The sequence below is a fragment of the Zea mays genome, chromosome 1 (assembly GCF_902167145.1).
Source record: "Zea mays cultivar B73 chromosome 1, Zm-B73-REFERENCE-NAM-5.0, whole genome shotgun sequence".
Classification (NCBI taxonomy): domain Eukaryota; kingdom Viridiplantae; phylum Streptophyta; class Magnoliopsida; order Poales; family Poaceae; genus Zea; species Zea mays.
In genome coordinates, this window is record NC_050096.1 from 111,760,649 (window position 1) to 111,786,967 (window position 26,319).

The following is a 26,319-nucleotide window of genomic DNA, read 5'->3' on the forward strand; positions in this document are numbered from 1 at the left end:
AGTAAATATGACATCATGGGTCAGAGGACACTTGCGTTCACCAGGTTGCTGCTCAGGGAAGTCTCCTGCAACACACTCGGAAACCTCGGACTGCTCATTGTCTACGCAAAACAATCATTCATTCAACAAACTTGGGAAATGACAAAGGAACGATACACCAATCATATGCAACAGAGTAAACATAGGTTCAGTGGAAAAGTACAAACACACAAGTGAACTCTAGGTTCTAGGGTAGGTTAATATACCTAGTGGTCTGTTGCTCTCCAACTACGGCCTATCTCAGTAGATTAAGTCCCTAACTATGTCTATCTTAGTAAATTACTTATTTAGATAAAGTTATTCCAGGGATATGATTACATTAACTGAGATTAAAATCTACAAAATTAAGCATTTGCACATTCATTAGGGTTTCACTTTTATTTTACCTTTATTAAATATTCTATCACTTTAAATTAACCTAGAGTCTAGCCACAAAATTAATACATGCAAATAGTGGATAAATATAATTTAAACAAATAGAGAATAATATTATGAACATTTTGCAATTTGAACCACCTAATTTGGAGTTCATATGCAGAAGATATGAAATTTACAAGTTTTAGAATTCAAAACACTAAATTAAACCTATTTCTGTGATTACAATAAAGTCTAGGGGCCTCTCTGCAAGAAACCAGGGGCCTAGGCGCAAGAAAACAGGACACCGGGTTAATTCTCGGAAACACGAGGGGTTTCTTAACAAAATTTTCAAGTGAAAGGTTATCGGGCTCCCTCGACCATTGGATCTCGGATCAACGGCCGAGATTAGACCGGCTGACAAGTGGGCGGGCGCGGGCGAGCGCGCACGGATGACAAGTGGGCCAGAGCGGGCAGTGGCCTGCGGTCAGCGAGGCTGACAGGCCAGGCCTGGCGGCAGGGGCACGGGTGAGGAGAAATCCGAGCGGTCGGATCCCCAGCGGGCGATTATGATTAGGTCTGGTTTGTTTAAAATAGGGTTGTCCGATCTAGGATAGATGTCTTAGATCAGACATCTAACCCTGGTCGGCTCTCCCTGGCCGCCAGCGGTGGCGCCGCCCATGTCTGTGGTGGAGCTCCGCCGGAGACGAGGGCGCAGACACGCCGGGGGGTTCTAAGGCGACGGGAAGGGCTCAAGGAGGTCGGGGGAGGTGCGGCAAACACAGAGGTGGGCACGACACCGACGCAAAGGCACCGAAGGGCGGTGGTCCACAGAGAGATGGCGCGGCGGTAGCACTGCCTCACTCCGGTGAGCAATTACGCACATCCAAGAGTGGGGAAAAGGGAAATAAGGGCTGTGGGAGGCTGGTTACCTCGAGGGGAGTCTCTGGGTCCCTTGAATGGAGACAGAGGCACGGTGATGGCTCGGGTAGACAATGGCGCCACTACAGCTGCGTGCACCCGATCCGGGGTGCACCAGACTGGTCCGGTGCCCATCAGCTATGGAAAGAGCCAATCAAAATCCTGGACTCGGGACACGTGGACCCGGTTCGGTAGCGCACCGGACCGGTCGATGCCTACACAGGAAGTTGATTTTCAGCATGTTTTTGTAAAGGAGGAACGACTATGCGGCCTTTTGGGGCTATAAAAGGACCCCATGACGACCTCCTTTAGCACCCAAACACTCCAAGAGCAAAACATAACTCCGACACTCTGCCACGACACTGTCTAGTGATTTTATTGAGATCCGCACTGTTTTGAGCTGTTTCTTGTAACACTTGTGTTTGTGCTCTTGTGATCTTCTCTCTAGAATTGTGTTGCTGCATTTTGCTCTTGTGTGTGTACTCTCTCTCTCTCTCTTGTGCTCAAGCTTGTAACTCTGATTTGTGTACGGTTGCAAGAGACTCCAAATTGTAGAGATTCCTTGTGAGAAGGATACTTTTGATATAAGAAAGATCGTGACACTAAAGTTCGATCTTTGGATCACTTGAGAGGGGTTGAGTGCAGCTCTTGTCTGTTGGGACATCACAACATGGATGTAGGCAAATATTTTAGGTTTGGCCGAACCACGAGATAAAAATCATCGGTGTCTCTTGTTCATTTACTTTCTTACAATTTTCTCTCTTCCTAAGTTCTCCAAATTCACTTGTGGTATTGTTCTTAGTTTAATTTACATCTTGAAAGATCAACCAACTAAAGAAAACTTTTCTCTCTTTTTCTTGACTCAAACTTGGTTTTATATTGCACTAACTCTCATTCTAGACCAAGTTTATATTTTTAGTGCCTATTTTGCAGGATCACCTATTCACCCCCTCTAGGTGCTCTCAGATGCCCACATAAGGGCCAAGCTTCGGGTAACTCTGTGAATAGCCTCCATGTTTTCCCAATGCACAAGTAGGTATTTGAGATGGCCTCTCATGAATCACCATCTACCATCATAACTATCGAGCTTCTGGCCAAACTACCACGAGCCTCTTTCCCTCCAGTACATGGTGGCGACCACACCACAAACGCGATTGATGTGGCCTCATAAGTCTACAAGCCTCACCTAGTATAATAATGGTGCACACAAGCATCGACTGGTAAGAGGTATGCAAACCTCACTAAACACTAGACCTAAACCTAGATCAAGCGTATGAGAGGTGGTATAACTAGTCTAAGCACTTTGTAAAGCACCTACACTTAGGCCTGGGCAAAATAAATAGGAACCGTTGAACTGAACCAAATTAACTGGAACCGAAACAGAATTAATTGTTAGTAATTTTGTTCCATATTCTAGAAAACCGAAATAACCGAAGTTATTTCGGTTCTACACCTTAGAAAACCAAATTAACGAAAAACCAAAAATACAATAGAAGTCCAATGCACTAATAGATTTTTAGCCCTAGCCCAATATAGCCTTTCTAAATCCTAAGTATATAAACAGACAACTCCTCCAAATCAGTCCATCCCTAACACTAATTCTCATCTACGCACTTTTGCAAAACATTGAGACGGAAAACCAAAAGAACTTATAAGATTTGGAGGGGCTGTCTTGCAGCCTCCAAAATATAACTTGTATACTACTAGTAAATGGGTCATGATATTCATCAAACATCAAATAAAATTCAAACTTAATTGCAATTAAGATTCATTTTTTTACGGTTACGACAATATTTTAAACATTTCTTTTGCTTTTTTATAGTATAGATATATAAATTTTGATATACATTTATTAGAGGTACATAATATTTAGATATATCTATAAACAAAATATCTAGAAAGGTTAAATATATATGTCTTGTGATTTAAAACCGAGGGAGGAGTCGGTATAGGTCTATATTAAGAGTTTTATATACTCGATTGGATGTACACAAATTTCTGTACGCGATAAAAAAAAGTCGGTGCCTGAAATTCGTAAGGAAAAAGTTAAAGCTGGTTTATCTTTATGCATGCATGCATACATGCTGGATGGCAAGCAAGCAGCACCAAGGATAGATATATACGGGTATACAGTATATACACACGTCGTGTGGATGCATGCGACTTTCTTTTGACGAGGGCGATTGAACTGAGAATTTTGTTGCGGTACAGTTCAGCCAGGATGCGGGAGCACGAGGAGAGACAGTTGACCTCAACGACACATCGCCCTCAGCAAATGTCAAAGCTCGCTAGCTGCGCACATTGCATGCATGTCCAAGGCCACGCCGCCCTACACCGTGCGTACCGGACGATATATGAGAGAGACCCTGATTACGACGACAACACCGTCTGTCTTTTTGGGCTATCAGTGTTCACACTCCACCACCTTTTGGACGGAAATGTGCACACCCCCGTGTACATGCACGCACGTGAATTTCTAAGAGGTAGGGACACACGCAAAAAAACTCTTGAGGAAACAGCTGGGCGCATACTCACTCCATCCTAATTTATAAGTTATTGTATTTTTTTCTAAGAGTTAAAACATCTCAACTCTAACCAAATTTATATATTAAGGTAACAAAATTTATGATATTAAATAAGTATTGTTATGCGGATGTTTGATGCACTAGAGTTAATACTTAGTTGGCTACAAAATTACTAGTGAAATTATCTAACTAACAAATAGCTAGCTAACTATTAGCTAATTTGCTAAAAGTATCTAATAACTATGAGCTAGACTGTTTGGATGTCTTTGGCTAATTTTAGTACATAACTATTAGTTTTTTTGCATTCAAACATGGCCCTAAATACTTCATTATTTATATTTTATAGTATATCTATTTGATCTCATAAATCTCTGTATTTTTGTTCTATAGTTTGGTCAAACTCGAGATACCCTGAATCTCCAAAAATGTTTAAACGACTTATAATTTAGGACGTAGGGAATAGTAAGAAAACAAGGAATGTGCATGCATATTTATGAGTTAAGGAGGGAATATATAAGTGGTTATCATTTGTGACCTGTTTAATTTTATCCAACTATTGAAGGGTCCTTTTCTGTAACACCCCTGGTGTTACTGTCACTAAAACTTGAGTATACCATCATGAGCATTAGCATATCATGTGTTTGTCACACCTAGAGTGCATTCACTAGGTAAAAAGTTCAAAAATGTTGGACTAATATGACTTGATGTGTGTGTAACCCTAGGGTAGGGTACTTAACCCTAAAACAGGCTTTGGAGTGACAATGAAGCTCAAACATGAGAAAACCTCAAAACTCATTAGAAATGGTCATGAGATATCACCAATAATGGACTTGAGTGGCATCCAAACCCTAAAAGTGCCAAAAACCCTAAAAAGACCCCTGGAAAACCCTGAGTTGAAACCCTAGGGGGTTATATGTAAATTTTGCGCACTTTTAGACCCAAGTGCAAAAACCATGGTATTAGGGCACCTCAAATCATATGGTTCACATATTTGAGGATTTCCAAATCAAAAGATGAGGTTTGGGCCTATTTGCAAAAAGCCACTCCATACCTCTCATATGCCTAAGTCCTAAAACGAGTGAACAAGGCTGACTTTGGAGCTCTGTATTTCTAAAAAGATAAGGAATTTGCCTAGGGTCAACACATCAAAGTTGTAGAACTATAATAGGAAAACAACTTTGCTTAAGTACTTAAATCTTGGTATTATACAAAATTAAGAGTTAAATGAGTTTGAAGTTTGGCTGTCAGGCTGAGAATCTGTGATATTCAGAAAAACCAGTAGTATAGGACCAACTTCAGGATCAGGTGGAGCTCGATTTAATGGGTAATTGACTAAGACCTTTGTAACAAGATTAAATTTGGATTATAGGGGAGTAACTTTGGTCCAATCATCTTTTCTGGTTGTTGTACAGAAATTAAAGAAACAACAGCCCGAAGTTGCTCTGTCAGAACCATGTCGAGCTAAGGGTTACTGAAAATTGAATTGAAGAACAGGAATGGTCATAGTGGAATGGGGCCGAATTGGAAGCACCATATCTTTGATTCCATTAGGTTTTGGTCTAGGGAACCTATAGTAAGATTAAAGACTGTTGTTTAGTGAACAAACTGTATTAATAGAGATTACCCTGTTCTTAACAAGAATCAAGAGAAAGGGGAGGCGAAAGGGGGTTGGTTCAGTAGAACACTCAAGATCGGAGCACTGAAAATATTTGAAAAACGTTGACAAAGATCCAGGGCACTGTAGAATTGGATGGGTTCGAGTGATTTGGGGAAAGATCGACCGCGAGGAGATAATCTTGAGTCGAGTCACAATTCCGCGAACCTAGCTAGAGTCGGGCCGAGATATTTCACCGGCGTTCACCGTGGCTTGGTCATTCCGCCGCCGTGTCACTCGTGCCTTGCTCCTCCCTCACCGTGTCTCTTCCTTACGTGGTAACCATGCACTGACGATGTAATCCGAGGCCATGGATCGCTAGCCGGACCGCCGTGCCTATAAATAGTCCCATCACCCACGGCGAGGTATTCACCACTTCACCAGTGAGCTCGGTTGAAGCACAAATTCACGGAATCCTCTCCACCTCTCCCCAAATTAGTGGTGCACGGTGAATCAGTAGTCCTTTGCGACCGTATAGCCCCAACCTCACCTCCCAATTCCACCAGAGCCCGTCGCGGCACCGATTTCCCCATTCTAAGACGTCGGCGAGTAGAATTCTCCGCGCTCCGTGGCCAGCCGTTCCCAGGTCTGCTCCTACTCTTCTTAATCGTGTTTTAGCACCCATACATGCTCGTGATACTCATCGGCTCAACCCTCTATGCTTGACCACACTCAATTAACTAGAACACATGGATTTGTATTCCGTATTCACCGCCACCGTGGTCGGGCTAAACCAGGACCATAATAACCCAATTAAAGCTTGTTCTAGGTGTGTCTCAGGTCAAGGATGCTTGCCCAATAATTAATTTGGGCAGCCACCGCCGATCTTGGCCGGTCCGAGCAACAGGGTGGTCGACGATGAGCGCGTCGTAATCCGGGTCAATTTGGAGAAGAAATAAAAACCGGGGGACCTCTGTGCATTTGTCAGTGAGACAATGAATAGTGGCTAAGGGCTCTTCACCAGTTATTTGATTTATCAGGGGCCTTTTCGCAAGACCGGCAACGCAGGCGCGGGCGCGCGCGTGTCCTCGCTTCTGCAGGCCGGTTTGGGCTGAATTCAGCCCAACACTGTTCATAGTTTCTCTTTTTCTTTTTCTGCCAGGATTAGAGAATTTCTATAAAATTGTAGAAAAATGCTAAAAATACAAGACCAATTTTGCTAGGCTCCTAAATTTCTATAGTATTTAATAAAAATAGTTTTATGATTTTTAGTACGAATAAGGAATTATGGAGTATTTAAAATAGCCAAAACCTATACTCCTGAAATTTTAGAAATTAAGTAATAACTCCAAAAATCACCAAACTTTTTGGATAAGCTTAAAATATTATTTAGAAGCTTTGGGTAAATTTTGATATGGTTTGTACGATGTTTGGTACCTAGACCCCAAAACCCTAAACTTCTAAGTAGTGCGTGCCCTATGAACTACAATACGGACTTCAAAAACCCTAGTTTCCTGGAGTCCCGTGAAGGAAAATGGTATTCAAGACCTAAGATAATGTATGTTTATTATCTTTGAATTTTCATAAGCATTACATGAGCATTCATGATTGTTGGAGGCCTTCGTCCTCCGAAGGTCCTCAAAAACGTGATTTAACAATATCTTCCAAGTGTGACATGTGAATAGGTACCTTCGGACTCGGGCTAAAAGCATGTACGATGTAAAAAGCATGATCGTGATGAAGGTTGGAGTTGCTCCGAAGCTACGTGCAGGGGAGCTTCAGCTAAATGGCGGAAAAAGGAACCGACTTAAAGGGGAAAAGGCTATCTAGTCCTCATAGAATTGTCTATAAGTTAATAATAAATGTAAAGGGCATGAATGTAATTTCTCACAGGCTGCGTCCTGTGCCTATAAATAGATGAACAGTACCCTTGTACTGTTCACGCTGACTTGTATTCACTTGTGCGTCACGCTTGTACTTTTACCTTCTATCAAGCCGAATGTACATTGTAATTCAATATCGTTTCTATCTTTCTATGATAATATAATGAGAATGAATTAATAATGTTACATGATTATTTATGTTGTCTCTTATATTTTGTATGCTTCTTCTCTTTATTTACATATACTGCGATTATGAAGGTATGTCCTTCATGACCTTCGTCTGAAGATCATTATATCCTAAGGGGAATAATGCTTCGTAGGACGAAGGGCTTTAATATTTAATATTCTGTGTTGCCTTGTTCTTAATTCATAGCATTTGAGAACAAGTCCCCAATATTGGCGCCCACCTCCGGTGAACCCTTTTCGACCACCTTCGGCAAGCACTGACCTTCGTCATGCCGCCGAAGAAAGCTTCAACAACAGGGGCTGCTGCACTACAGCCACTTGACCCAAACCAGGAAACTCTTTCTCTCCGAGAAGCTCGGAGCCAGAAAAGGAAGGCCACCAGTCCAACACTCCAGGAGGAGGAGTTGGACCAAGAGATCAGGGACATGGAGATCATCCATCAGCAAGTACAAATAAAGAAGGAGAAGATGGCGCGACTGGCTGATCTTCAAAGGAAGATCGACGAAGCCACTGAAGAAGTGCATCATCTTGCTCAAGATGAACAAGATCGAAGGCCCCAACACAGGGACCTTCGTTAAGAAGGCTTATTCAATGACGACGGATGGTATGATGATTTTAATCATGATGCCTTTACTTTTGATGATGCTTCTCCCTTGGCAGCAGAACTATAGGCTACCCCATGGCCCCCATCATACAAGCCACCTCAGCTTCCCATGTATGATGGGCATTCAGATCCAAAGCAGGTTCTGATGAGCTATGAAGCAACTATATCTTCGTATGGAGGCAATACTGCAGTTATGGCGAAGTCCTTCGTCATGGCAGTCCGGAATGTAGCCCAAACATGGTATTCTTCTCTTCGGCCAGGGACTATCACGTCGTGGCAGAAGCTTAAGGACATGTTGGTTACCAGCTTCCAGGGCTTTCAAACGAAGCCGGTCACAGCTCAGGCTCTGTTCCAATGCACGCAAGACCATGAAGAATACCTTTAGGCATATGTACGAAGGTTCTTGCGATTGAGGCAAAAGCGCCTACGGTGCCCAATGAGATTATCATCGAGGCCATGATCAAGCGTGTTCGGCCAGGACCTACTGCTCAATATTTCACCAGGAAGCCTCCACAAACTCTAGAGAAACTGCTTCAGAAGATGGATGAGTACATCCGAGCTGATAATGATTTTTGCCAAAGAAGGGAGGAAGCTTACAGATTCTCCGAAATGACCAGAGGCTTCGGAGGAAGAATCCACCCGAGCCACGTCAGGTCAATCCATAATTCCACTCAGAGTGACGACAAAGGAAGTCAGTCTTAGAGGTCACAATACACCTCACAATCTTCGGGGCAACAGCAAAGCTCTTTCAGGCCACCAGCTCCAAGGGGCAAAGGCGCCAGGGGCTTCGGAGGAAGATTTGGGGATCAGCCTAGAAAGATCTACTGCTTATTCTGTGGTGAGGACAAGGGCCATACTACAAGAATGTGCCGAATCACCATTCAGAAGAAAAAGGAGATAGCAGAAGCCGAAGCTCGGCAAAATCAGCCGAAGCTCGGCAAAATCAGTCGAAGCAGGTCTTGCACACTGCTTCGTGCCACTCTCCCTACATACCAGAGTATGTGGGCAATCATCCTGCAGCTTCTATTGCTTCGGCTAGCCATTCACAGGCTTCCTGGCCACAGCCTCCACCCCCACCACCACTGCAGCCGACCTATTCCCGAAGCCAACAGCCAAAAGGGCACTAGCACATTCAACAGCAATGGGAGTTTAGGGAGGAATCCGAAGCTCGCACAGTCAACAGTACTGTGCCGGAATCAAAGCACATTTATTGAACGATATCCTACCCCCGAAATACTTTTATATTTTATGTCATTTTGTTTTTCAATAAGGAACAAACAATGCAAATCTAGTTTTTATTACTTGTAATAGTTTCGTTTCTATCAGAATGAAATATATCTTCTTCACAGACTTACGAAGCTTAAAAATTGCCGAAGCTCAAAAGTCGTTCCTAAGGGAATGCAGAGCTAAAAATTGTCGAAACTACTAAAAGTCGTTCCTAAGGGAGCGCGGTGTAAGTTTTGCTGAAGCTACAAAAAGTCGTTCCTAAGGGAGCACAGTGTAAGTTTTCTGCTCAAAAGTCGTTCCAAAGGGAATGCAGAGCCAAATACCGCCGAAATATAAGGCGAAGAAGTTCAAAAGACGTTCCTAAGGGGATGCAAAACTTACACCCAAAAATAAGCAGTGAAGCAGAAAAATAAACGGCAAAGAGATTCTGATTGTTCCTAAGGGGACGAAGAGACTGTGTGTTTCAGCGTGGGTATGTGGGTGTGTGTCTTCGGCATTAGCATCATTTTTTGCATCATATCATCACATCATCCCGAATAGCATCACATCATACATCATATCTTATCAGAGACATGAATTGAATACGGAGTCAATCTTCGGAGAATGCTTTGTGGAAAAAAATGTGCCAAGGCACAAAGTGACTCGAGAAATACAGTTTCATCAGCTCTGTTGCAAAAAGAAGGGATCCCTTGTTTACGAAGTATGGGTGTTTTTACGAAGCTTGGATATTCTTACGAAGCATGGGTTTTTCACGAACCATGGTTTTCTTTACGAAGCATGAAAAGAAGGAAAGGTGTTTTTTCGCCGAAGGCTCTAAAACGGTATGTATATAAAAGTTTCATGCATCGCAAAGAACTGAATTACAAATAATTTACATATTAGATTCAAAGATATACACATCGAATATTACACTGTTGTTAAAATAAAGATATATTGACCATCTGAAAATGTTTTTACAACAAGTACTAGTCCTCTTTCAGGACCTTCTCCGCAATTTCATTTAGCAACTTATTAACAACTTCGTCAATAATAGATTCGGCCATATTGATGATCTCCGGTGCTTCCTTCGTTGCTGGATCGACGAGTGGATTGAACGGCTCCGGTGGCGGAGATAGTTCAGCTACAATAGGAAAAATTAATCAGTCCGAAGTCACAATAAACAAATGCCGAAGCTAGGTGTCGCGAAACAGTACCTATGCGTCTCTCGCGCTCTGCAGCTTTTTCAGCTTGTTTTGCTTGAGCTCGGGCCTCATGGATGTCTTTTTCACTTTTCTTCATAATTTCATGAGCCATTTCTCGGCCACCATTCTCCCACACATCATTATAAAATTTTCCGCCCATTAAGGTTGCTTCAGCTGAAGGGTCCTTCGTGACGTCCGCGGAGAAGGCAGCTTTGGCATGGGCCATGGTTTTGATGTGATCGCACCCCGCATTCTCCAAAATTGCTGAAATCCCGCGTGCACCAGAAAATGCACATACATCCCCTCGGTCACTCAAGACTTCTTCAAAAGCTTCGGCCTCTCCGCTTATCCATTCAATAACACCCTTAGGGTCACCTCGTATAAAGTTATCTTCATTAGAATAAGCTCCCACGTTGGCGAAGCTAGCATTTATCTTCTCCATGCAACTCAGGGATTTTTCGAAGCATCTTTCTTTGGATGCGCGAAGTTCTTCAACTGTTTTTTCTAAATAGTTTTTCCAATATTCACTAATATTTCGGTTAGCCTCTGCTAGGCCACAATTTTCTTTGGCTTCGAACAACTGTTTCCAAAGGTCTTCAATTTCAATTTTTTGGGCCTCGGATTGAGTTTTGAAGCTAGCTTCATCTTCCTTTATTTTATCTACCAACGAAAGTAGAAGCTTGTCTTTTTCCGTGGCTTCGTTTCTCAGTCTGATAACCTCTGATCGAAGGTTGTTGAGAACTATAGTGCAACTCTCATCTTCAGCATTCTTTTGCGCCCTTAGGGCGTTGCTAAGTATTAAGCCCTGCAAGACAGAATAAAGGATTAGAATAAGAATAAAAAGACTTCATTCCAGAGTCCATAAGCTTCAAAATTCACAACTCTTGTACCTTCAGACTGTTGTATGCAAGACTATCTGCAAGATCGTCCTTCGTCATCGCACAAAGGCCAATTTCAAGCTTCAGAAAACCCATACTTCTGGCCATCTCCCGGCAGACAGATAATTCTTTGTTGTCCGGGAGGCAGTACAGGAAATCATCTTCGTCTGTACCGTTAAACACTAAGGCCCCTTCGGATACTTCAGTTCCCGGGCATAATGTTTGGCTTCAAAAATTTCTTCTTTAGATAATCTTTTTCTCGAAGCATGTCGAATGATATAATCAAAATCTTCGGAGAGTGCTTCAGGAGCAGGGGATTCGACTTCTTTGGCCGCATTTTTCTCAAAAGCTATATTACTATCTAGCGTTATTCCTTCGGCCCTCTGCTCGGTTGGGGCAAGCTTCGTTTCAGCAGACACTATGGGCCCTGCTTCAGTTTCAGCCTGGGTTATTGAAGCTTCAACTTCTATTTGTTTAGTGTCAGTTTTGGGTTGCGTTTTGTAAGCTTTGGCAACCTTCCCTGTGGGAGCAGGACTTGTGGAGTCGGTTGTTTCCAACACATCTAATACATTTACCATTCTCCTCCTCTTCGGAGTTACGACAGAACCCATTTGTACCTTCGGTACTGTTGCTTTTACTGGAGGGCTCAAAACCTCTGGTTTCTTCGTTATTTCTTCAGTTTCTGGCTTTTAGCCTTATCAACGTTCGTTTCAGTTACCTTGACTGTAGGCACCTTCGGCATTATAGTCGGCTCTTCAATTCTCTGCACGGGAGGAATAGTCTCTTTTATTTTGGCAGCCGAGGAGGTCCCTTCGCCGAATAAAGGTATCGCGGCCGGTTCGATGTAGGGCGGCCGGTGAGTTAGGACCTTTAACTTTTTGCCCTTCGGCACAGGCTCGTCTTGAGTGGCAGAAGTGGCAGTTTTTCTCTTCTTTCCCTGTCCTCGCAGCGGATAGCGGTAGTCGGGGTAAACAAAGCCAATGACATCAAAAACTTTGTTCAATCTCTTTTTCCCCGGCCTCCAAAGGCTGTGGATAATGCATTATCTTCTGCTTTGGAATATGATCCAAGCAGTTCATCACTTGTAGCTTCGATACATTTTATCCAGTCGTCGTTTGGTTCATCAAATTTATCCCCATATCTTAATGTATACTTCAGCTGGACTAGTTCACCTTTGCTAGACTTGGTGATGGTCTCCTTCGGTATTTCCCAGCTCTCTACAAGCGGCCATACTCTGAATGCTATGTGCTCTTGAATTAAATCTCTCGTACCAATAAAGAAGCAAACAGTACCAAATACCTTCTGACATGCTTCGGCGACTTCATCAATTTCAACCTTCGGCTTTCGAAGGCCGAAGCGGGACCATATGGGGTGCACAATAACCTCCTTAATGTCTTCCCTCGCTATCAAGTCTTTCTTCACATAAAACCATTCTTCCATCCAATTTCCCAGCCATCTCTTCCGAAATGTTGGCACTAGGTGGCTTGCGTTGGGACGAGCGATAAATCCATAACAACCGAAGTTGTTGTGATACTGTTCTTTCCCTGTGGCCTTTGTCTCATACAGAAGTTCGTGCATGCTGCAGAAGCATTTTGCGCTTGGCTCTATCCCTTGGCTTCTTACTGCCCAGACGAAGACTCCCATCCTCAATATGGCTTCGGGGGTCAATTGATGAAGGAAAATTTGGAAGGTTTTCAACACTTCAACTACAAACCTGCCAGTGGGAACCGAAGCCCAGCTTTGAAGAAGCTTCGGAAAATCACAACTTCGTTCTCCTCAGGCGCAGGAACGTTGTTGTCTCCACCAGCCCTCACAATAGACATATCCCAAAAGTACCTTCCCCTCATGTTTTCGAGGTGACTTTGCTTGATGGTCGATTTTCCGAAAATTGCATGACTTGGTCTCCAGGGTCGATCCTCAGAATCTTCGCCTCCACTTTCTGCATCATAACTATCACTGTCACCAGTATCTTCAGACAGGCCCTCCAGTATCTCCTTAGTAATCTTCTCTGTATTTGATTTTGCCATTGACTCGATAAACCCAGCTATGTAAGGATTCACAACCTTCTTCTCTTCATAGAGCTTCTCCTCTTCAGTTAGCTTCGTCTCAGCAGCAACCTTCTTGTCTTGAGACATTTTTTCCTTCAGAAATGATGAAAATGTGTCTTTCTAACCGAAGCTTAGGAAGCTTGAGAAACTAGCAAGCGTTAGTGAGCAAGAGCTATAAAATTGAGAAAATAAAGCAAATGGCACAAGCAGCGTACCAAATGTGGCTGGTGCGAGTTCTTATTTATACGCTCGGCACGCTTCGAATTGGGGGGCCCCGTCCATCATTGACTGTTGCTATTCTAGCAAAGGGAAGGTGTTTTTTCGGACCTTCGGCTTAAGGCCTTCGTCCATGTCACAGTCTGAATTCGTTATCTTAAACAAATTAATACTGCGAGGGGCTACTGTTGGGGGCCTTTGTCCTCCGAAGGTCCTCAAAAACGTGATTTAACAATATCTTCCAAGTGTGACATGTGAATAGGTACCTTCGGACTCGGGCTAAAAGCATGTACGATGTAAAAAGCATGATCGTGATGAAGGTTGGAGTTGCTCCGAAGCTACGTGCAGGGGAGCTTCGGCTAAATGGCAGAAAAAGGAACCGACTTAAAGGGGAAAAGGCTATCTAGTCCTCATAGAATTGTCTATAAGTTAATAATAAATGTAAAGGGCATGAATGTAATTTCTCACAGGCTGCGTCCTGTGCCTATAAATAGACGAACAATATCCTCGTACTGTTCACGCTGACTTGTTTGTAATTCAATATTGTTTCTATCTTTCTATGATAATATAATGAGAATGAATTAATAATGTTACATGATTATTTATGTTGTCTCTTATATTTTGTATGCTTCTTCTCTTTATTTACATATACTGCGATCATGAAGGTATGTCCTTCATGACCTTCGTTTGAAGATCATTATATCCTAAGGGGAATAATGCTGCGTAGGACGAAGGGCTTTAATATTTAATATTCTATGTTGCTTGTTCTTAATTCATAGCATTTGAGAACAAGTCCCTAACAATGATTATATATGGTTCTATATAGAAAACAAAGAAGAAGTAGAGGTTGAAGAAGAAAGAGTTACACCACCACCTGAAGACCCACCTGCTGGAAACTGCTTTTATTTTGATATTTGTGGAGCCAAGTGCTTGAACTAGGGTAGAAAGAACTCTAGAATCAGGTAATGACTTAACTTGCTAATAAAACTGGATTTTTAAGGATCCACTATTAGTAAGCATTTTTGCAAACAGAGTCTTGATTCTTGATTAAGCCTTACCTTGACTCCCTCAAGCCAGCATATCCTTGAGAGTCTTTTATTTTGACGGGTAAGACTTGCGAAAGTACACTTCGTACTCAGGGTTTTCGAACCCATGTTGTTGTAGGTGAGGAAGTAGCAAACTTTTGTTGCTTTTGTTCTGAGGTGGAGCCGAAGGATGAAGCTCAAGAATGAAGTCGCGGGAGGATGTTGTCCTCCCTTTTAAAAACACTTTACTATTAAACGGGAGGGGTTTTTGCCTCCCGGGTTTGTAATAATATTACTCCTGCACTCTTATATATTACTAGTATGTAATAATAATACTCTTTCTTTACTTTAATATAAAATAAGTTGTTGTAACTGCTTCGGCATATTCGTTCCTCCGATGTGTTGTAATATCTGCGTGACGGGTTAAACGCTCTTGGGAAGTTAAAGAATTCAGATACCGAACTTATCAAGTTATAAGGTGCATCTATGGGGTTGTCCAAGGTCCGTTGGACAAGGACAACTTTAGGTGGGCCTAATGACTTGGGAGGTTCTGTCACAGCTGGTATCGGAGCGAAGCCTATCTCTTCAGATATTATGAGGCATTTCAAAAAGAATTTTCAAAGACTTATCTAAAGAAAATTTCTTTCATTCTTATCTTACTACCTTCTGAAGTACTTATCTTATAAGTCCAGGTAGTAGAGTGCAATGTATAGAAGGTTGTGAATCAACGAAGGTTAATTATGTAATTATGCATGCATCATATTAAAAACTATACTAATAAAGTTTTCCCCCTTATGGAGATATGCCGCCGCGCACGAGGAAAACCGCGCGTAAGTCCACTGGACCGATTGGCGTACCTCGGCACCAGCTGGCTCCAAGGCATGAAGAGAGCAGCAGCGGCAGTAATGACCCCATCGGAGATCTAGAAGCCCAAGTGGAGCAGCTTCGAACGGAGCTATGTCACAGAAACAGGGTGTGGGTAGAAGATGGTCAACGTATAAATAAGTTAAGAGCTGACATACGACATCTGCAAGACGAGCTTGTTGAACGGGATTTGGCAATCGATTGGGCTATCAATTCACGTTCCATTGCTTGGGACCGGGAAGCCAAAGCTCAAGCCCGTGTGGATGAGCTTAGCACGACCATTGATAACTTGCAGGTGTACTGCAATACATTATATGAGGAAGTTCATGAATTGTATTCGCGACTGCACCCAGACGTACCTGCCGACCCTGTTGGAATGGGAGCCGGACCTTCTAGAACAACAGGTGAAGCACTTGGTGGGGAATTGGACCTTTTCAAGCCCCCTCCTCCTATGAACCTGGCTGACGAACGGTCCCCTACAACCGACAGTGAAGCAACCAAGGACGATAAATACTAGAGTAGTATAGTTTAGATACTAATGTAAAACATGTAATGAAGTCATGTTGTACATTCGAGTCTGTAACATTACATCTTAGTAATGTAAGATGATGGTGAATATCAGCATGTTATATTTTTCCCAAATATTTCTTTGCTTCAGATGTCATCCAGAACTCGTGCACATGACGGCGCGGGAACGTCCCGTGGTCGGGAAGACACGCCCAATCCACCGTCGGTACCGCCCACGTTGGCCGAGGCTATCGCTGCCTTGGTCAATGCGACCGCCGACAACACCCGCTTTCTACGTGAAATGGCGGGAAATCAATTTCAGCAACAAGGCGGGAGGGCCTATCCGCAGGGACCCCGTGAAACTTCGTACCTGGATTTCTCGGAAACCCGTCCCCCACTTTTTGTCAAAGTTGAAGACCCTCTCGAAGCCGACGAATGGGTACAGGTCATTGAACAGAAATTTGGACTCATCCGCTGTACTGAGACCCAGAAACCGTTGTTCGCGGCTCAACAGCTAAGAGGCCCTGCCAGTACTTAGTGGGGAAATTATGTGGCCATTTAGCCTGCCAGACATTAGGTCACATGGGACGAATTTAAATTGGTGTTTCATGAGCACTATATTCTAGAAGGAGTGCTGCACATGAAACAAGAAGAATTCATGAGACTCAAGCAAGGATGAGATATTGTCATGCAGTATCTCAACAAATTCAATCATTTGTCCCAATATGCAATTGATCAGGTAAAATCTGACCTGAAAAAGAAAAATTGCTTTATGAGAGTCCTCAAGGACCGGCTTCAAAGAAAGATGGCCACCTGCCTCGATCTCTCCTACAGCAGGGCTGTCAGCACAGCGTTGGCAGTTGAAGCCAAGCATACAGGCTCAGGGAAGTCAAAGGGATTCGAAGGTGACAGGTACAACCAGGGGCCTGAAAAGCGACAAAGGTTGGTAATCCGACCTTTCAATCAAAACCGTTCTACACCTCGTCCACCCTCCTACCCCTTCAAACAGCCTGTCTTCATTCGCCCTGCCACTGCCCCCACTTCAACAAGTCAACCGAGTGCCCTGGTGCTCGTTTCCCTGCCCTCCCTAGCTCCTCAACTGACTGCTTCAATTGTGGGAAGTCTGGACATTTCATCAAAGACTACCCATATCCAAGGCAGAACAAATCCAGTAATCAGCAGAGCTCAGGGAGCTCAAATCAAGGCAAGGGAAACACGACAAATAATATGGCAGGCAAGAATATAAAGACGACTGGGTGAATATACTACACACAAGTGGCCACTACATCGGAGGGAGAGCCGGTTATGATGGGTACGTTTCTTGTGGCCAATCACCCAGCAGTTATTCTCTTTGATTCTGGTGCTTCGCATACATTCATAAGCAAGAAGTTTGTGGAGAAATATTGCACTCCTTGCATTGAATCAAGGGAAGGGTTTATTATTCATTCGCCTGGGGGACAAATATTGACTAAAGAAGTGGCTTTCCATGTGCCCGTAACATTGGTTGAACGGGACTTTCCCACAAAAAATGATTGTTCTGAAAGGCCAAGATATAGATGTAATTCTGGGCATGAATTGGTTAGCCCAGCATAAAGCTATCCTCAACACTGATATGAGAACCATCAAGTTGAGCTATGGCCATGAAGAGGTTCTTTTGTCCATCCATGTAGCTATTCCAGCTAAACCATTTGACAGAGTCTATGAAGCTATCATACCGGAAATCCAAGATATTCCAGTAGTATGTGAGTTTCCAAATGTCTTTCCTGAAGATCTGCCTGGATTACCTCCAGAAAGAGATGTAGAGTTTGTGATTGAATTGAAGCCTGGTATGGCTCCTGTTTCTAGAAGGTCGTATCGAATGCCTCCAAATGAGTTGGTAGAACTCAAGAATCAATTACAAGATTTACTGGAGAAGGGATTCATCCGACCTAGTTCGTCACCTTGGGGTTGTCCCGCAATCTTTGTCAAGAAGGATCAAACGCTTCGGATGTGCGTGGATTACAGACCCCTTAATGAGGTCACAATCAAGAACAAGTACCCTCTTCCTCGGATTGATATCTTATTCGATCAGCTTACCGGAGCTCGCGTATTCTCTAAGATTGACCTCAGGTCAGGCTATCATCAGATCCGTATCCGACCCGAAGATATACCCAAGACCACATTTACTACGCGGTATGGATTATTCGAATATCTGGTTATGTCTTCCGGATTAACAAATGCTCCTGCCCAATTCACATATCTAATGAACTCGGTATTTATGCCTGAGTTGGACAAATTCGTGGTGGTCTTCATTGATGATATCTTGATATATTCCAAGAATGAAGAGGAGCATGCTCACCATTTACAGATCGTATTAACGCGCTTAAGGGAGCATCAACTATATGCTAAATTTAGCAAGTGCACATTTTAGCTAGAGGAAATCCAATTTCTGGGACATGTATTGTCTGCCAAGGGGATTGCGGTTGATCCCAGCAAGGTCAAGGATATTTTAGAGTGGAAACCACCAACCACTGTACATCAAGTCCGAAGTTTCCTTGGACTGGCTGGCTATTACCGCCGATTTATTCCAGATTTCTCTAAACTTGTAAAGCCAATTACAAGTTTATTAAAGAATGATACAAAATTTAACTGGTCCTCAAGATGCAATGAAGCCTTTGAGCGACTGAAGGTGTTATTGACCACTGCTCCGGTATTAGCTCAACCGGACATTGAAAAGCCTTTTGATGTGTATTGTGACGCATCAGGCAGTGGTCTAGGCTGTGTTTTAATGCAAGAGGGCCGAGTTATAGCCTATGCTTTAAGACAGTTGCGCCGGCATGAGGAACATTATCCAACTCATGACCTAGAATTAGCTGTTGTGGTTCATGCCCTGAAAATATGGCGTCATTATCTGCTGGGGAATATCTGTCATATATATACAGATCATAAAAGCTTGAAGTACATTTTCACCTAGTCAGAACTAAATATGAGGCAGAGGAGATGGCTTGAGCTGATTAAGGATTATGAATTGGAAATTCACTATCACTCAGGCAAGGCCAACGTGGTGGCAGATGCACTAAGTCGCAAGGCTTCCTACCATTGTCTTATAGTGAAAACTTCAGACATCACATTATGCCAAGAAATGGAGAAATTAAACCTGGGGATAATTCAACATGGAACCTTAAATCACTTGAAGCTTGAGTCAATTCTTCTGCAAAAGATTATTGATACACAAAGAAGTGATAAGGGTATGAAACACATTCATGAGAAAATAAAGGCCCGTAAAGCAAACTGTTTCAGAAAGGATGATCAAGGCATTGTATGGTTTAACAACCGCATAGTTGTGCCCAAGAATGATGAAGTCCGCCAGCAAATTTTGGATGAAGCTCATCTTAGCCGCTATTCCATTCATCCCGGAAGCACTAAGATGTATCATGATCTAAAGCAACATTATTGGTGGACAAAGGTGAAGATTGAAATTGCACGCTATGTGGCGAAGTGTGACACTTGTAGACGTGTCAAAGCCATACACATGAAAACTGTGGGTCCATTGCAATCTTTACCTATCTCAACCTGGAAATGGGAAGACATTAGCATGGACTTCATTGTGGGATTACCCAGGTTAACAAAAGGTTTTGATTCTATCTGGGTTATAATTGATCGGCTTACGAAAATAGCTCATTTTTTTGCCAACAAAGACGTACTATCCGGTAATCACTTATGCCCAGATATATATTGCTCGTATTCTCAGTTTGCATGGGGTTCCAAAAACTATAGTGTCAGACCGTGGACCACAATTTGTATCCAAATTCTGGGAAGAACTCCACAAATCTCTGAGTACTAAGTTGCTCCACAATTCGACCTATCATCCTCAAACCAGTGGGCAGACTGAGAGAGTGAACCAAATACTTGAAGACATGTTACGAGCATGCGTTCTGGAATACCCTCAGAAATAGGATGAATGTTTACCATTGGCAGAATTTTCATACAACAATAGTTATCAAGAAAGTATTAAGATGGCACCTTTTGAAGCTTTATATGGACGATAGTGCCGTACTCCATTGAATTGGTCTGAACCAGGGGAAAGATGGTTTTTCAGACATGATATGGTTAAAGAAACGGAAGAAAAAGTTCAACGAGTTATACAAAATTTGAAAAAAGCACAAGCTCGACAAAAGAGTTATGCAGACAAACGACGCCAACCCTTATACTTTCAAGTTGAAGATTATGTGTATTTGAAAGTATCACCAATGAAGGGTGTATCTCGTTTCGGGGTAAAAGGATAACTTGCACCTCGATACATTGGTCCATTCCTCATTCTTGAACAATGTGGACCATTGGCATACCGACTCCAACTACCCGAAACATTGTCTGCTGTGCACAATGTGTTCCATGTGTCCCAATTGAAGAAGTGTCTTCGGGTTCCAGATCGAACCGTTGAAGTGACGGATGTTGCCTTAGAACCAGACTTGACATATTTAGAACATCCTATTCGAGTCCTGGATCAAAAGGACAGGGTTACCCAAAGGAGAACTCTCAAATTTTATAAGATACAATGGAACCAACACACGGAAGATGAAGCTACATGGGAAACTCAAGACTTTATAGAAAAGAATTTCCCTGGCTTTTTAGCTTCATGTAAATTGTGAGATATGTACGATTATTGTAACTGAGGAGTAGACCCCATACCACCCCCTCCCTTGTACAAGAAATAAGGAAATAAAAATATGACGCGTTTCCTTTTCCATTACTTGCCCTAGGACTTTTAAATCTCAGGACGAGATTCTTTTATGGGGGGAAGGATGTAACACCCCTGGTGTTACTGTCACTAAAACTTGAGCATAACATCATGAGCATTAGCATATCATGTGTTTGTCACACCTAGAGTGCATTCACTAGGTAAAAAGTTCAAAAATGTTGGACTAATATGACTTGATGTGTGTGTAACCCTAGGGTAGGGTACTTAACCCTAAAACATGCTTAGGAGTCACAATGAAGCCCAAACATGAGAAAACTTCAAAACTCATTAGAAATGGTCATGAGATATCACCATTAATGGACTTGAGTGGCATCCAAACCCTAAAAGTGCCAAAAACCCTAAAAAGACCCCTAGAAAACCCTGAGTTGAAACCCTAGGGGGTTATATGTAAATTTTGCACACTTTTGGACCCAAGTGCAAAAACCATGGTATTAGGGCACCTCAAATCATATGGTTCACATATTTGAGGATTTCCAAGTCAAAAGATGAGGTTTGGGCCTATTTGCAAAAAGCCACTCCATACCTCTCATATGCCTAAGTCCTAAAACTAGTGAACAGGGCTAACTTTGGAGCTCTGTATTTCTAAAAAGATAAGGAATTTGCCTAGGGTCAACACATCAAAGTTATAGAACTATAATAGGAAAACAACTTTGCATAAGTACTTAAATCTTGGTATTGTACAAAATTATGAGTTAAATGAGTTTGAATTTTGGCTGTCAGGCTGAGAATCTGTGATGTTCAGAAAAACCAGTGGTATAGGACCAACTTCAGGATCAGGTGGAGCTCGATTTAATGGGTAATTGACTAAGACCTTTGTAACAAGATTAAAGTTGGATTATAGGGTAACTTTGGTACAGTCATCTTCTCTGGTTGTTGTACAAAAATTAAAGAAACAACAGCCCGAAGTTGCTCTGTCACAACCATGTCGAGCTATTGAAGGGTTACTAAAAACTGAATTCAAGAACAGGAATGGTCACAGTGGAATGGGGCCGAATTGGAAGCACCATATCTTTGATTCCATTCGGTTTTGGTCCAGGGATCCTATAGTAAGATTAAAGACTGTTGTTTAGTGAACAAACTATATTAATAGAGATTACCCTGTTCTTAACAAGAATCAAGCGAAAGGGGAGGCGAAAGGGGGTCGGTTCAGTAGAACACTGAAGATCAGAGCACTAAAAATATATGAAGAACGGTGACAAAGATCCAAGGCTCTGTAGAATTGGATGGGTTCGAGTGATTTGGGGAAAGGATCGACCGCGAGGAGATAATCTTGAGTCGAGTCACGATTCCGCGAACCTAGCCAGAGTCGGGCCGAGATATTTCACCGGCGTTCACCGTGGCTTGGTCATTCCGCCACCGTGTCACTCGTGCCTTGCTCCTCCCTCACTGTGTCTCTTCTTTACGTGGTAACCATGCACTGACGATGTAATTTGAGGCCCTGGATCGCTGGCCGGACCGCTGTGCCTATAAATAGTCCCATCACCCACGGCGAGGTATTCACCACTTCACAGTGAGCTCGGTTGAAGCACAAATTCACGGAATCCTCTCCACCTCTCCCCAAATTAGTGGTGCACGGTGAATCAGTAGTCCTTTGCGACCGTATAGCCCCAACCTCACCTCCCAATTCCACCAGAGCCCGTCGCGGCACCGATTTCCCCATTCTAAGACGCCGGCGAGCAGAATTCTCCGCTCTCCGTGGCCAGCCGTTCCCAGGTCTGCTCCTGATCTTCTTAATCGTGTTTTAGCACCCATACATGCTCGTGATACTCATCGGCTGAACCCTCTATGCTTGACCACACTCAATTAACCAGAACACATGGATTTGTATTCGGTATTCACCGCCACCGTGGTCGGGCTAAGCCAGGAACATAATAACCCAATTAAAGCTTGTTCTAGGTGTGTCTCAGGTCAGGGATGCTTGCCCAATAATTAATTTGGGCAGCCACCACCGATCTTGGCCGGTCCGAGCAACAGGGTGGTCGACGATGAGCGCGTCGTAATCCTGGGTCAATTTGGAGAAGTAATAAAAATCGGGGGACCTCTGTGCATTTGTCAGTGAGACAATGAATAGTGGCTAAGGGCTCTTCACCAGTTATTTGATTTATCAGGGGCCTTTTCGCAAGACCGGCAACGCGGGCGCGGGCGCGCGCGCGCGCGTGTCCTCGCTTCTGCAGGCTGGTTTGGGCTGAATTCAGCCCAACACTATTCATAGTTTCTCTTTTTCTTTTTCTGCCAGGATTAGAGAATTTCTAGAAAATTGTAGAAAAATGCTAAAAATACAAGACCGATTTTTCTAGGCTCCTAAATTTCTATAGTATTTAATAAAAATAGTTTTATGATTTTCAGTCCAAATAAGGAATTATGGAGTATTTAAAACAGCCAAAACCTATACTCCTAGAATTTTAGAAATTAGTAATAACTCCAAAAATCACCAAACTTTTTGGATAAGCTTAAAATAATATTTAGAAGCTTTGGGTAAAGTTTGGTATGGTTTGGACGATGTTTGTTACCTAAACCCCAAAACCCTAAACTTGTAAGTAGTGCCTGCCCTATGAACTACAATACTGACTTCAAAAACCCTAATTTCCTGGAGTCCCGTGAAGGAAAATTGTATTCAAGACCTAAGATAATGTACCTTTATTATCTTTGTATTTTCATAAGCATTACATGAGCATTCATGATTATATATGGTTCTATATAGAAAATGAAGAAGAAGTAGAGGTTGAAGAAGGAAGAGCTACACCACCACCTAAAGACCCACCTGCCGGGAACTGCTTTTATTTTGATATTTGTGGAGCAGAGCCTGACTATCCTATAACACAAGGCAAGCCTCGGTGCATTTGCCACCTCCTTGCTATTTTAAAGTCTTTCTCACTTACTTGATGCATTAGGTGATAGGAATTGTGTGCTAAACAATTGATGCATTTCCTTCCTTGGAAGATTGATTACCTTTCCTTAATCACCTGTTTCATAAAAAGGTTTTTCTTATGCTTAGTCTTGCTCTAGAAAAACAAAATGTTTTGTTTGCCAAAAGATGATGCTTAAACTGGGATGGGATGTTTTCAAAAATAAAACTGGATGGTGGATCCATCATGGCCATGATAGGTTCAACATCTGAAAAGATGTACCTCTGTCAGGTACCAAAATTTGGGTTGAAATGATAAAGCTAAGACCGAGCGGGGTGACTTGCACGGGAAGAGAGTCTAGGTGTAGTGTCTCCGTCTGAGTCGATTAAGGACCTTGTCGATGTAGGCTTGATGATGGAGGACCCTTTAACTGGTCACATGCCTCATCATGGGTAAGCTTTGCCTCGGACAAACTAATACCAGAATAAGATAACACACAATGGGAGTGGAGAGATGGCGAGACTAGCGTGTACCCTCCGTGGCAAGAGGCTGGACGGTGGTGTATCTGTGCTCTCGGTTGGCTTGAACCTGATCTGGTCTTAAGAAACCCGGTGGCGAGTTGACATATGCAAGGGTTCAGTGCTACATATGTCGTGTGATTGGAGATCCTCAGCTGAGTATTAATCGATTCGGATCGCTGTTACTTCTCGGACATGAAGACTTGGTCACTAACCTACACGTAGCATTCTAGTGAACAAGAAGGGTTGATAAGAAAATGGCTAGTATAAGCCAAGTGCTTGAACTAGGGTAGAAAGAACTCTAGAATCAGGTAATGAATTAACTTGCTAATAAAACTGGATTTTAAGGATCCACTATTAGTAAGCATTTTTGCAAACAGAGTCTTGATTCTTGATTAAACCTTACCTTGACTCCCTCAAGCTAGCATATCCTTGAGAGTCTTTTATTTTGACGAGTAAGACTTGCAAAAGTACACTTCGTACTCAGGGTTTTCGAACCCATGTTGTTGTAGGTGAGGAAGCAGCAAACTTTTGTTGCTTTTGTTCTAAGGATGAAGCTCAAGAATGAAGTCACGGGAGGATGTTGTCCTCCCTTTTAAAAACACTTTACTATTAAACGAGAGGGGTTTTTGCCTCCCGGGTTTGTAATAATATTACTCCTGCACTCTTATATATTACTGTTCTGTAATAATAATACTCTTTCTTTACTTTAATATAAAATAAGTTGCTGTAACTGCTTCCGCATATTCGTTCCTCCGATGTGTTGTAATATCTGCGTGACGGGTGAAACGCTCTTGGAAAAGTTAAAGAATTCAGATACTGAACTTATCAAGTTATCAGGTGCATCTACGGGGTTGTCTAAGGTCCGTTAGACAAGGACAACTGTAGGTGGGCCTAATGACTTCGGAGGTTCTGTCACAACTTCCAATCTTTTTACCAGGAAACAATATCAGGGAATTGTCTTAAGGAGCTTTTGGAGATGTTCTAACTTCATATAAATTTTAGTTAGATTGTTACTTCAAGAAAATATCAAATTGATTAGTCATGGACCACCAACCATAAGTTGCTACTCCCTTTATGCAATTCTTTTTTGTACAAAGGAAAAAAATCTTTTAATATAATGCTAATATGACACGATAGGAAATTATCCTTTTTGTATCAGTAATTTTATACATGAAAGATCTTTTAATATGATGCTAATATTTTTACAACACTTGGCAGTATATTATGAGAAAATGGAATACAAAATATAATTTTGACATTATCATAGGATTTATTTGCCACTATAACCATGCCAACTTTTACGAGTGGTTAATATTATGGTTTGTGAGTAGAAATACTAGAAGATAATGTGCTAGTGAACCACCACTAGAAATTAATGTACATAAGTTCTTTATTCATAGGAGATTTTTAAAGGATTCGCATGTAAAAACACCTCTATGCTATATACCGTAGAAATATACACTAGAGTTTAATCATGGTGCCCTCCAAATGGTATTAGGGGTGGATGTCGAGTTGGCTCGACTCGGTACTATAAGAAGCTGGGTTAGTTTGTCTCGTTATAATAATGAGCTAAGAGACTTTGCTGAGCTTAGCATGTTAGACAACTTGAGTCGGCTTGATTGGCTCATGAGCCAAACCAAAAATACATGTGTCAGCATTATAAATCAATCTATCTTCTTTTTTGTTCATCAGATATTAACATATAAAATTTAACTATGCATTGCACATTTGCACTAAGGTTAGCAACAAGCAACCATAATCACAAGTTAACATTTCAAAACACAATGCAATTATGCAACTATGCTAGTTCATAAGACTACAATAGTGCAATTGCAACCATGCAAATATGAAACGTGTAATAATGCAATGCAATTCAAGCATGCAAGCAACCATATGTGATATATCCACGTTATGGATTAAAATTATCACATATTATGACATAATCTTATTCTCTTTAGACTCATCATCACTTAGAAGTCTCCACTCTCTAGAAAATGCAAAAAAGTAAAATTTTCTTGTCCTCCACTCTAAGTACAATGGTGCCTAGTTCCATCCCATACTCTCTTGAACCTATAAGATAAGCATCACATAAGTATATATTTGTATGAAGTTCGATCTGTAGTTCTCTACTTCTCTACTTAATAAGTTTTCTGAGCACTTAC